Here is a 12,979-nt window from a genome sequence, read left to right on the forward strand (position 1 = left end):
CATTATCTCATCTAACATTTACTAATTACTTCTTACACTGTAAATTATGTGCTAATACTAGGGACACAATAATGAATATATGATTAACACACACAGCTGGTTATGGTGGAACCCCTTCACTGACTATCCCTGTACCAAAGCTGTTAACCAAAACCAAAGCTGTTACCACCTAACTCTAAGTTTCAGTGATACAAGTGGAACTGTTATTTAACTCACTGACCACCAGGACACTCTACACACAAGTCCAAGAACCCACAGAAGGAGACAGCAAAAGATGTCGTAGTTCCAAAAATGAGTTACAGACTCACGTGTGGTAAAATATTATAGCTGGTCAAACATCCAAACTAGCAAGGCTTTTTATGCTCTACCATGTGACAGAAGTCATGCTACATGTTTGTTGGGGCTACTGTTGGAGGAAATAGACTGTACTATTATAGTCTCTACCTTATTGAGTTTAAAATCTAGTTGCGGGGACGCTTGTGTGGCTCAGTGGTTGAGCAACTGCCTTCGGCTCAGGGTATGATCCTGGGGTCCTGGGATTGAGTCCCGCATCAGGTTCCCCACACGGAGCCTGATTCCCCCTCTGCCTATGTCTCTGCCTCTGTGTGTATGTGTCTCTCTCATGAATAAATAAATAAAATCCTGAAAAAAATCTAGTTAGGGAAAGAAAGTAAATATACATATATTAATCAATACGATAATAACATGAGATTGTTGGGGATATTGATAGTTAAATGTACACATTTAGTTTACATTGGAGAGATTTTATCCTCAAAAAAGTTGGCTCTGATCAAGATATGTTGTCAGGAGTACAACAAAAAGCTAAAAGAGTGCCATGATCACTAATGGTCAGGCACCAGGATGCAATGAGAGGGCATAGGTCATTGCATAACATTACATGACTTATGTTATGGAATGGCAAAACATTTAGTAAAATTATTACCTGCAGTTACCTGGAGGTACAATAAGAGCTCTAGAAGAAGATATTGGAAATCAGAATGTCAGTTATGTATGTTAGATACTATTGTCTGCATTTGACAAGGTAATACAGGAAAGAGTTGGCAAGAGTACAAATAAAAGGCAAGAGAATGAAGAGAGTCCAGAATTCAAGCCTTAAAAAAAAAAAAAGCCCAACTATATCTATCCCCTAAAAACAAAAGATGAGATTGCAACAGGCTTTAAGAGAGTAATGCCCAGTAACACCTTTCAACCAAATAAACTTCCTACAGGCAAAAATCAAAATGAAGCATCTAGTAACTCCTTTCAATTGGGTAATGTCAGTTCTTTTTGTGGAGTATTTAAGGGTATAGTTCTAGTAATCTACTGCTAAATCAAAGAGGGAGAGAGATTTCCAGGAATGAAAAAGCAAAGAAATGGCGATGTCCTGGAAATTCTACCACAAAAAGAACTGACTTACATAAAGTTTACTAAGTTTTCGAGAGAGTTCTGAAAGTTAGTCACAAACCAACTCTCAGTCCTGTAAGCATCTAGGAGCAGGAAGTATGACCCCAAGGAAGGCTTATTCACCATACTATTTCAGCTGTGGCCAGATATTATTGGGGGAGATATACTTTCGAGAGATAGAGCCGGGGACCATATGAATACTTGGGAGGTGAGCCCCTCTCAAAAAACAAAATCAGGGTCTAATCAGAGAACATCCCACATGCGCTGGCTATGGGATCCCCACAAGCAGGTCTTCAAAGTTACTACAAAACGATTTTTTTAAGATTTTATTTTTATTTATTTATTCATAAGAGACACAGAGAGAGAGGCAGAAACATAGGCAGAGGGAGAAGCAGACACCCTCCAGGGAGCTCAATGCAGGACTCGATTCCAGGACGCCAGGATCATGACCTGAGCCAAAGGCAGATGTTCATCCACTGAGCCACCCAGGCACCCCCAGACCAAAACTATTACGTACCTCCCATTCTTTCTCTTTCCAAATCGAAGTATTTTATCCCAGTCTCAACTGACTGATAGGAATATTAAATAATTTTACAGATTTTCTGCTTATTTTCATTTTTTATCAGTGCTCTGACTCCTTATCAAAATAGTTAAACAATATTATCATACACTAAATCTAAAAAATATTTGTAAGGAATCAAATACAAAAAAATAAACTGAGACCATCATTCACTATCTTATTCACTAAACACAGGCTATTAGTATATATTTACTTTAACCCCAGTCTTATCTCCAAATGATGTTAAAACACTTCTTTCTAATTTCCCTGAAGCACTTATTTATATGAGAATCAGATCTTACTGAATATAGGTTAAAAACACTGGGTCAGAATGGCCTTCAAGTATGATTTTTAATGCCAATCCTCAAATTTCTTGTAGCTCTCCTCCTCATCATAAAAATTCTTCCTCTGCTTAGGTTATTCAAACTAATCAGATACATGGTTTATTTGTCTTTTTAACCTCTAGATCATTCAGAAAGTCCATGCCCCATTCCCTTTTATAACCTTACTTCTCTGTTCCCTATTGAAGAAAACCATGTGGTAATATGACCACATCTGTTACAGATGTGAAGCTACAGACTCTACAAACTCCACATAATCCTCTCCCTTTTGAATGCAAAGGGTTATTTCTGGCTCCAGGATTTTTTGTGCCTGTTAATTGAGTTTTACCTATTTTGTTTGAAGTCAAATTCAGACTCATTATGTGCTTTCTAGAATCTCCAGAAAATCACACTTCATAGCAACCAACTCCCCTCTTTTAAGTTGAACAAATTTTTACTGTGAAAGACTTTCAAGAACAAAACAACTTTACTTTTGACTTAACCACGAGAAAGGGCTAATAATAATGATCATTTGTCAGATGAAAATACAGCACCAGGGTTTTCATACACTAATGTTTGTGGGCATACAAATTATGTGGGACTTAGGACAACAGGGATGGGAAAAAAAAACACAGAAAAGTGGGATGCCTGAGTGGCTCAGTGGTTGAGCCTCTGCCTTTGACTCAGGGCATAATCCTGGAGTCCCGGGATCGAGTCCCACATTGGGGTCCCTGCATGGAGCCTGCTTCTCCCTCTGCCTGTGTCCCTGCCTCTCTCTGTGTGTCTCTCATGAATAAATAAATAAAATCTTAAAAAAGAAAAAAAAATACGGAAAAGCCCTCTTTTCCTTTTTCTCTGTGCGTGTCTCTCTCTCTGTTTTCCTTTTTTTTTTTTTTAATTTTATTTATTTTATTCATGAGAGACACAGAGAGAAAGGCAGAGACATAGGCAGAGGGAGAAGCAGGCTCCCTGTGGGGAGCCTGATGTGGGACTAGATCCCAGGACCCCTCAGCTGAAGGCAGATACTCAACCATTAGAAACTGAAATAGAAATAATCATTAGAAGTTGTTTTCTGGGATCCCTGGGTGGCGCAGCGGTTTAGCGCCTGCCTTTGGCCCAGGGCGCGATCCTAGAGACCCGGGATCGAATCCCACGTCGGGCTCCCGGTGCATGGAGCCTGCTTCTCCCTCTGCCTATGTCTCTGCCTCTCTCTCTCTCTCTGTGACTATCATAAATAAATAGAAATTTAAAAAAAAAGAAATTGTTTTCCAAGAGAATTTAATAACTTTAAAAATACCCCTGTTCTAACATTTGTTGAAAATATCAAGACACAATTCATATAATGCATGACCTTACCCTGTATGTATAGATACATACATACTATATATGTATACGTGTATATACAGAAGTGTAAAGGTACATAGAAAAGTGCCTAAAAATATATGCAAAAAAATGTAAAATCTCTGTCCCCCACCTCAAACCCATTAAGTCAGACTTTGTATTTTTCACAAGAATCACATCACATGAAAGTCTGGGACGCACTGCTTTATGACGGAACATTTAAGAAATGCAAGACTTCCCGTAAAATCATAGTGGGGTCACTAGATGCATTACGTTCACTGAAACAAAAATAGTCAAGTGCCCTGGAAAAGTGAATGGGATAGGAAAACCTGAGCCTTAAATCTCAAAGCTGTACACCCTCATGGCTAAGAACCATAACGTTCCTTGGTGAGGGTAGGATGAAGGCAATACAGGACAGTGAGATTGTACCATGTCATAATTCCGTAACAGCTGCTTTGGGGTGGCCTAACCAAGCTACCCACAGGCTAGCTGTAAGCAACTCAGGTTTCGTGCAGACTTTCACTTACTCAGCAGCCAAGCTGATTTCCTGCATCGAGGTGGATGGAATTAGTCAACATAAGACCCGGGTGCCGATGCCTGGGGAAAGCCCGAGTGAGTGTCTATCAAATGCTGTCGAATTTTCCTGGCTTCCTCTCACTAAAATTTCTCCTCAGCTTCTTTCCACCAGGGTCATACAGGAACCAGGATCAGTGACTTTTGCTCCTGGATTTCCCCGTTGTTGTCACACTGACAACCAGCAGTATTCTGGAGTAGAGAATTGGGATGGCATGTCTAGCATCAGAAAGATGACCTTGCCCTCCTTTCTTGCATCTAGTTTAAATTTCCAATTCCTTAGACACTGGTCCAAGTCTAATGCGTGGAACCAGCCCAGTTCATTAAATAAAGTCACCTTTCCAAACTTGCCACGTGAGGGGAAACTCAATTTTCAGCTTCTGCTCCACAGAATGTTGTTTCTGAGCCCTTGCTTTCTCTGGGCCAGTTCCTTTTCCCTGGACTGACCTTTCAGTTCTTTCTGCTTAGCATTTAGGTTCTCTGCAAATTCTTAGCCTCTTCCTCAAAATCCATCTCTGACTGGTAACCCACTGGTATCTTTTCTTTTTGTGATCTCTCAACTTACTCTCATGGCATTTCACTTTGCATTTACTTAGAGACAACTTTCCTACTGTCCCTTTGAACAGCTATTTGTAGGTGCTTTGGCTTTTTAAGTTTTCAAGTGTTTATTGGGTCTTATTTATTTTCTGGATCTTAAACTCTTTCAAGGAGACAACTGTGACTTCTGCTTTATGTTCCACTCCCACATCCCTAGCAAAATATCCTATTCATAACTAGTACTCTGAGTGCTTATTCACTGGATTTAATTTGATGTTGACACTAGTTTATTATTTCTTTCCAGTTTCTTGCTAATGAAGGGGATCAGAGTATGCCACTATAAAATGCAGGAAAAATTCTCTGGCCTCCCCCTGTCTAAAAGCAGGGCATAAATTTTTCCCTTTGTAAAGCTGTCTCCCTCTCTCATATTAGGGAGAGAGGATAACTCTTAATCATGGGAGGCAACTTTTATCAATAGTGAAGGTAGCAACTTGAGTCTGCATAACAAATCCTACTAATTATCCTCATCTTTTATTAGTTTCCCCCATATACCTATCTTCCCAAAATTTACTTCCCCTAGAAATCCAACCCTTGGTCTAGTTACTTCTCCATAGTTCGTCACTCTTCATTAAAATAGAATGAGTCCCCAGGTCTGACCACTTCTTTGGTCTTTCGTATCTCTTCTATAAGGCCTCCATATGCATAAATAACAAACCCCTTCTACTATTAATCTGTCTTTTGGGGATGCCTGGGTGGCTCAGCGGTTGAGCGTCTGCCTTTGGCTCAGGGCATGATCCTGGGGTCCCAGGATTGAGTCCTACATCAGCTTCCTGCATGCAGCCTACTTCTCCCTCTGCCTGTGTCTCTGCCTCTCTGTGTGTGTGTCTCTCATGAATAAATAAAATCTTTTAAAAAAATCTGTTTTTGTCAGTTTAAATTACAGGACCCGGGACAAGAACCTAAGAGGGTGCAGAAGAAAGTTTTTCTTCCCCTACATTACTTTCAATTCCTAATAGATCAGATGGGCTGCCCAATAAATTATTAAAGAGGGTTATTTTGAACAAGAGAAAACAACAGGCACATAATATTGTTTTCAAGTATTTGGAAGTTTTATAGAATGGAGAGAGATTAGACTGTCACCAGAAGGTCATACCAAGATGTTGGTGAATATCAGGTAGAGACATTCCAGAGGGCAATTGTATATCAGGGGGCTCTTTACCCTGGATCTCCCTCAAGGTCTCTTCAATTTTGGGATCCTATGAAAACTAGGTAGAAAGGTAGAAAAGAAAAAAAAAGAAAGGAAGGAAGGAAGGAAGGAAGGAAGGAAGGAAGGAAGGAAGGAAGGAAGGAAGGAAGGAAGGAAGAAAGGAAGGGAGAGAGAGAAGATAGAGATATTTTAATTAAACATACCGACAATCTCAGCCTTTGGAGTAGGGGTGTTTATGAATGTGTATGTGGGTGGATTCAGTAATGTATCTTCTACCCTTTTCCTCAGTTTTTTCCTCTTTCTATGGAAAACAATCACATGACTCCAAAATGCTAAAACTCCTAAGTATGTTTCCCACAAAGATCCAAGTTAAGAAGAGAATAACTTGGGGGTGGGGGAAAGACCAGAGAAAGAGCACTGTAACTACACTTCTGGAAAATGTCTTACTTTCACTCAGTGACTGGCTGACTCAGAATTATCTCAGGGCTCCCCTCATTTTGGAAGAAACACTGTAGAATGGCAGGATGAAATGGGTTTCCTGCAAGGGACAGTTCAGAGAAAGAGGCAGAGACAAAGGCAGAGGGAGAAGCAGGCTCTCTGCAGGTAACCAGATGTGGGATTCCATCCCAGGACCCCGGGATCATGCCCTGAGCCAAAGGCAGACACTCAACCACTAAGCCACCCAGGTGCCCCCATTACCCAGGTTTTATGCTAGCAAATAACCCAGAGAACAAAACTGCTGACTTTCTTATTGCATGACACCTGTCACATCTGCAAATGTGTGTGTCCAGAGCACCCCTTCACCTAACAGCCATTACAGTAGCCATTAAGGCAGGGAAGCATCTCTACCTCTGCTGTTGGCCTGCATCACAGATTTCCAGAGTTGTGCAGGTCTTTAGAGGTAATCGAGTCCAACCCTCTCAGCTGTTGATGGAGGTTGGATGGCTTCCCTCCAGACCCCCTCTGCTGGAGGAGCCCAGCCTGGACTAAGGCCTCCTGATTCCCTCCACTATCTATCTTCAAATAAAGGGGCCCCTCTCTCCAACTCTTCTAGAGCCATTTTTCTCTTTAACAAAGTGCTGTCAAGGAAGGAAAATGATTATAATATTAATAGCCTTACATTGTAGGTAAAGCCATGCAGCTCACAAAGCCTTTTCATATATTTGATTTTATTTGATTCTCACAGCTGCATGAGGAAAAGATGATAAATCTCTCCATTTCACAAGTTTAAGACATTGAGACCTAAAAGTGCATGACAACTGTCCAAAGCCATGCAGCTATCAAATAACAGAGTTTGAAATACAAACCAGGGCTTCTGACCCCAAGCCCAGAGAAGCAGTGCAGAGGCAGGCTGGAGAAAAATTTAAAACAAAGATGCCCAAGACACAGTGGAGAAGAGAGCAGTTGTCAGAGGATAAGACTTGAAGAGTGAGCAGCATCTTCTAAGTGATATCTGGACTGGAAGCAGGACACCTGAATGACTCTGCTTGTTCTCTGAAGAGGAGAAGAAATAAAATCAGTCTTTGATTTTTTTTTTATTCTGCCCTTTTTATTTTTAGCCTTTGTACATTGTCTTACACACATTTATCTGGATGTAAACAAGATAAATGGAAACAAGGGCAGGCCAGATGGTTTTGGTGACAGCTCTTAAGATGCCTTGCTCTACCAACTTTTCATCTCTAGTTCTCAAAGATTAGATGGTAGTGGGAAGTTGCCTTCTTTGCACTTACTGCTTGTAATGATAGGGAGAATTTTTTTAACTATTCTATTAAGTCTGAATTGCAAATACTACTAAAGATATTATATGGTAAGTACATAGTATGAGAGCTTAAAAAGGTAATTTCAAATCCTAACCAGAGTAAATTTGGCAATTTAAGAAGGGTGTGAAAAATAAATAAATAAATAAATAAATAAATAAATAAATAAATAGGGTGTGGGTGGGGATGAGCAGATATCCAATGTCAGCAAGGATGTTGGATATGTGTGGGGGTATAAATTGATAACTTAATGAAACATATCAAAAAACTTTAAATATGTTCATATTATCCAGCAATTACACTTCTAGGAAATCATCCAAAGGAAGTAAATAAGTAGGTACATAAAAATTTGGCAACAGGGCTGTTCACTACAGTATGATTTATAATCATGAAAAATTAATTAACAAGTGCCCAACTGTATAGGCATATACATAGACTTATCTGGTCGGGGAGGAACCCAAAATATATTTTCTCTGGGTAACTAGATTACAGGTGCTCCTATTTACTTCTTACAGTTGTTTTCTAGGATTTCTCTAATGACAAGATTGTTTTCATAATGAGAAAAAAAATGATACTTTAGTGTTTTAGTTAAAAAAAATTTTAAACAGGTTCCAGAACAGTAATGTCCTGGCAACTGGAGGGCTCACCACAGAGCAAACTTTGTGAGATGGTAGGAAATAGCAAATACCAATCATTACCAAATAGACTTCCAAGGGCAAATTGCTGAGAGTATCACCAATAATGGAAAGTCTTCAGTTTCAACTCTGCACACTGGCACCTGGGCTATCACACCAGCTCCACTAACAGATGTCACTGTGGCTACCTCCAGCTCCCTAGAGCCGTTTCAGCCCTTTGAAGGCAGCAAAACAATAGCATGGTTAGAATACCGTAGTTAAGGGGATCCCTGGGTGGCTCAGCAATTTAGTGCTGCCTTTGGTCCAGAGTGTGATCCTGGAGACCTGAGATCGAGTCCCATGTTGGGTTCCCTGTGTGGAGCCTGCTTCTGCCTGTGTCTCTGCTTCTCTGTGTGTCTCTCATGAGTAAATAAATAAAATTTTTACAAAAAAAAAAAAAAAAGAATAAGAATCAAGACAGCCTTGAATTTGAATCTGGAATCTACTGGCTACTAACTAAGGGGGCCTGGATTAATTCTCTGACCTAAGGCCACTCCCTCTTTGGAAAAATTGGGAGAGTAAAACTCATTTTAGAGGATGGTAAGGAAAATTCAATGAGATGATTTACATGGTACTTAGTACATATAATAAACTCTTAACAAATGAGTAGGGCCACCTATTAGTAGGGCCACCCCTCCTCAACTGCCACAATCACTAAGTGCATGGAATTGCTGTCTGGGAGTTAGTTTGCTTGGGAGGTTGGAACCTGTACACAGCATCCCTATGTTAAATCTAATTTGTTAAGTTTTTTATTATCCACTAGAGTTAAATGTGACATGTATTTTCACTTCTTCTGCAGGATTTTCAGAACTCTGACTTTAAAATCAAAGTTTCAAAACATTCTTACTCCCTAAATCCCTACCACTATTCATTAATCTCAATCTCAAATGCCTAATCTGTAACTTGCTGGTACTGCTGCGTATATGGAAGAGTGTCACTTTCAAAACTGGTTTTAAAGTTCATCAAGAATAGAAGCACCTGGATGGCTCAGTGGTTGAATGTCTGCTTTTGGCTCAGGTCATGATCCCAGGGTCCTGGGATTGAATCCTGCATTGGGCTCTCTGCAGGGAGCCTGCTTCTCCCTCTGCCTATGTCTCTGCCTCTCTCTGTGTCTCTCATGAATAAGTAAAATCTTTTTTAAAAATAACATTTATCAAGAATAAGTTATAATAGTTATAGTAAGATGATAAAATAATTTTTGTTCTCTATTTTCCTAAATAGTCCATTATCTTTTATTAGTCACAGTAACATATTTAAAAAATAAATCTATACACATAGTTCAACTCCAACTTTAGGCTATATTTTTGCAGGTTTTATCCAGCTTTATTACAGCTCTCATTCAGGGCTCCATCCACTTAAATAGAATAGCAGCACATATATGTAAGATGGCATGAGCCGACCTTTCTATGTGAAGGTTAAATGTTGGTACTTAAAGGTAGAAAGGCTTAAGTTTACTATCAAAAGTACCTGCTGGGAGAACTATTACCAGTATGGTAGATCTCAGCAGAGGCTAATATCCTCCTACAGGCTGTGAGAACATATTCAGGGTTTAATAGTAAAAATATTTAGGAAAAGAATTTAGAATCTTAATTCCCTCCCTTGAGGAAAAGACTGAAGAGAATGAGCCAGGATTATATGCTGGTTAATAATGGACCAGGCAGGAACCAGCATTCATCACTGAGGCACCAGATCTGAAAAAGAAAGTGAATTACGTTTATATTTCATTAAATTAAAATGAAATTAAGCAAAAACTGATTTTATTCTAAAACTTTTCTAGGAATTAAATAAAACCCCTTGAGATAAATGGAAACATCCAGCGTTCTACCCACAAAACAGAGAAACCCAAAAATCACTACCCTCAAAAAGGATATTTAACAAGAGGATAGAAGACTCATTCTGACCTGCCTCCAAGTGGTGCCAGGGCCAAGAGCATTGTCTTGTGGGTAGAACTGACACTGGGTGTTAAGAGTCATGCATTACCAGAAGACCTCTGATCACCTATTTCAACCACCTCCCTTCCCAGATAAAGAAACCAAGCATTTCCCTCTAAGGAAGTGGCTTGCCCAGCCTGGCTCACTAACTCAGCCACATGCTGTCAGAAGAGGGACTTGAAGGTAGTTCCCTTGCTTCCCAGAGGGGGCTCATTTCCTGTGTCTAGGCTCTCAGAAGAGATCTCCTGTGCAACTGTGCACAGCACTTCAACTCGCCACTTTCCCGACTCTGAAGTTCAAGTGGTGATACCTGGCTCCTGGGGAGCGATGATGGGAGGGGAGGTAGACATCTCCCACAGAGCTCTTGCCAGGACGGATTAGGGAGGTGGCCAGCAAACAGGGGACTTAGACCTGCCTTACTCCACCAACCAAACCCACAGAATAAATCTGGCCTCAAAAAGTCTGGAATCAGGGCACCTGGGTGCCTAAGTGGTTAAGTGTCTGGCTTTGGCTCAGGTCATGATCCCGGAGTCCTGGGATCGAATCCTACATTGGGCTCCCTACAGGGAAGCCTGCTTCTCCCTCTGCCTAGGTCTCTCATGAATAAATAAAATCTTAAAAAAAAAAAAAATGTTCTGGCATCATTAGGACCACTGAGTATAGTATGAAAACTCAGGAAAAATGAGAAGTGCATAACCTATTGTTGGTGTCTGTGAGCCCTTCTCCTCCTTACCTTTCTACTCTGTGTTTTCCTAATGACTATACTTCACAGGGCTGTTGGGGAGGGCTGCCCACACCAGGCAGATGGATCCTCATCCTTGGGAGAAGGCTCATGAGCTAGAGGTAAGGGTCATCCCTGTGAGAAGTACCTGAGTCAGAGCCACATATGGAAGGGCAGGGAAAGGAACAAAATTCAGGAACTCAACAAGAGGGTGATTGCTTTAAGTAGCTTTGACCAAAGGATCATATTTTCTGCAAACACACTAAAAGGAAACATTTTTAGTGAAACTTGGAATTTACAGTAATAACAGGAGTATCATGGAGTATTTCCATGCTGGCAGGCACTTACCACTTGCTGTTATGTCTTACAAGCACCCTTCAAGGCATGAAGTACCTCCATTTTACAGATAAAATAACAAGTAGCTCAATACTTACCCTAGGTTATTTGGTATGTGGCAGAGGAGAGACCCCATTCCAGCAACTCTTACTAAATGGTCTTTTTTGACAACTATCTTTTCATATTGACACTTCATTTATCCAGGAGAGCTAAGGGATAAACTAGCATAAAATTTTCCAAGATAGGACATATCTCTCTAAGGCCCACAAATTATTTTAACTATTTCAATAGCAAAATTAAATGTAAACGGACATCTCTTTTTGAGGGAAGCATGTAGATAATGAAGTGTGTATTTTTTTGTCCTGGTGAATCTGGGCTATCATACATCTCAGTGCTGTGTGGCACAGCAACACCCTCAGGGGGAATGACCTGCAGACAAGTCAATGTCTGCACAAGCAGCCTGTCAGTTCCTGCAGCAGAACGAGGACATAAGGACACTGAATAGGAACATATCCTTTAAATGCTTACCAACCTTTTTAATGTTTCTGTAAGTTGGGAAACTACACACACACGTTTTTAAAAACCCAGTGTAAAGAGTTACTGAGTTCCTAACAGTTAATTTAACACAATTAGCATCTACTGTGGCTGCAGAATACATGGTCTTCTCCTTCGATTCTTTTGGTTAGCTTGTAGAGCACTGAAACGTTAGCAAGGGAAACTTGCCTTTATAGCGATCTCGGACTGCTGGATCCTCCTACTCTCCTACTCTACTTCACTTTCTCCAGGCATGAAGGAGAGCAAGAGTCAGTATTACTGACAAAATGCTGGACCTTTCTGGAAATGATCATTTGAGGAGATTCCTAAAAGCCCTTAGGCTTTTCTTTACACCAGTACCCCATGGTAGTCTGCACCCCTTCCTGATACTCTCATAGCCCCCTCAATTCCTGTAGTTATTTTATATGCTCTCATTATATTTTTTTTATTTTTATTTTTTTTTATTTTTGATAGTCACACAGAGAGAGAGAGAGAGAGGCAGAGACACAGGCAGAGGGAGAAGCAGGCTCCACGCACTGGGAGCCCAACGTGGGATTCGATCCCGGGTCTCCAGGATCGCACCCTGGGCCAAAGGCAGGCGCTAAACCGCTGTGCCACCCAGGGATCCCTCATTATATTTTAAAATTTCTTGTGGTCACATTAGATATGAATCCCCAACTGGTAGGCCTCAAGAGCAAATAGTCCCATACCTGCACCCACTGCTGAGTACAGCACAACATAGGACTCATTGCCAGTGCTCAATTAATTTCAGATTCCTCACCCTGATACAAATGCCCTCTCCTGACTCTCTAGATTACTTCTGATAGGACTTGGATTTTCACATCAGCAAAAAAAAAAATAAAAAAAATCAAAGATGAAACTAGAACTCTCCATTTTCTGCCCCATGGTTTCAGGGTAAGATGTTCCCCTCATCAAAAAAGGGAGGAGGAAGTACACCAATCTTGGAGTGGAGAAGCAACACAACCTCCTTTTCAGAGCATCCTCCAGTTCATGCGACATAGGCCCCAATAAAGTCACATTTCTTTTTTTTAATTTAAGTAATCTTAAAAAGTTCCTTGGAAGCT

Source organism: Canis lupus, chromosome 12 (genome assembly GCF_003254725.2).
Source record: "Canis lupus dingo isolate Sandy chromosome 12, ASM325472v2, whole genome shotgun sequence".
NCBI classification, from domain to species: domain Eukaryota; kingdom Metazoa; phylum Chordata; class Mammalia; order Carnivora; family Canidae; genus Canis; species Canis lupus.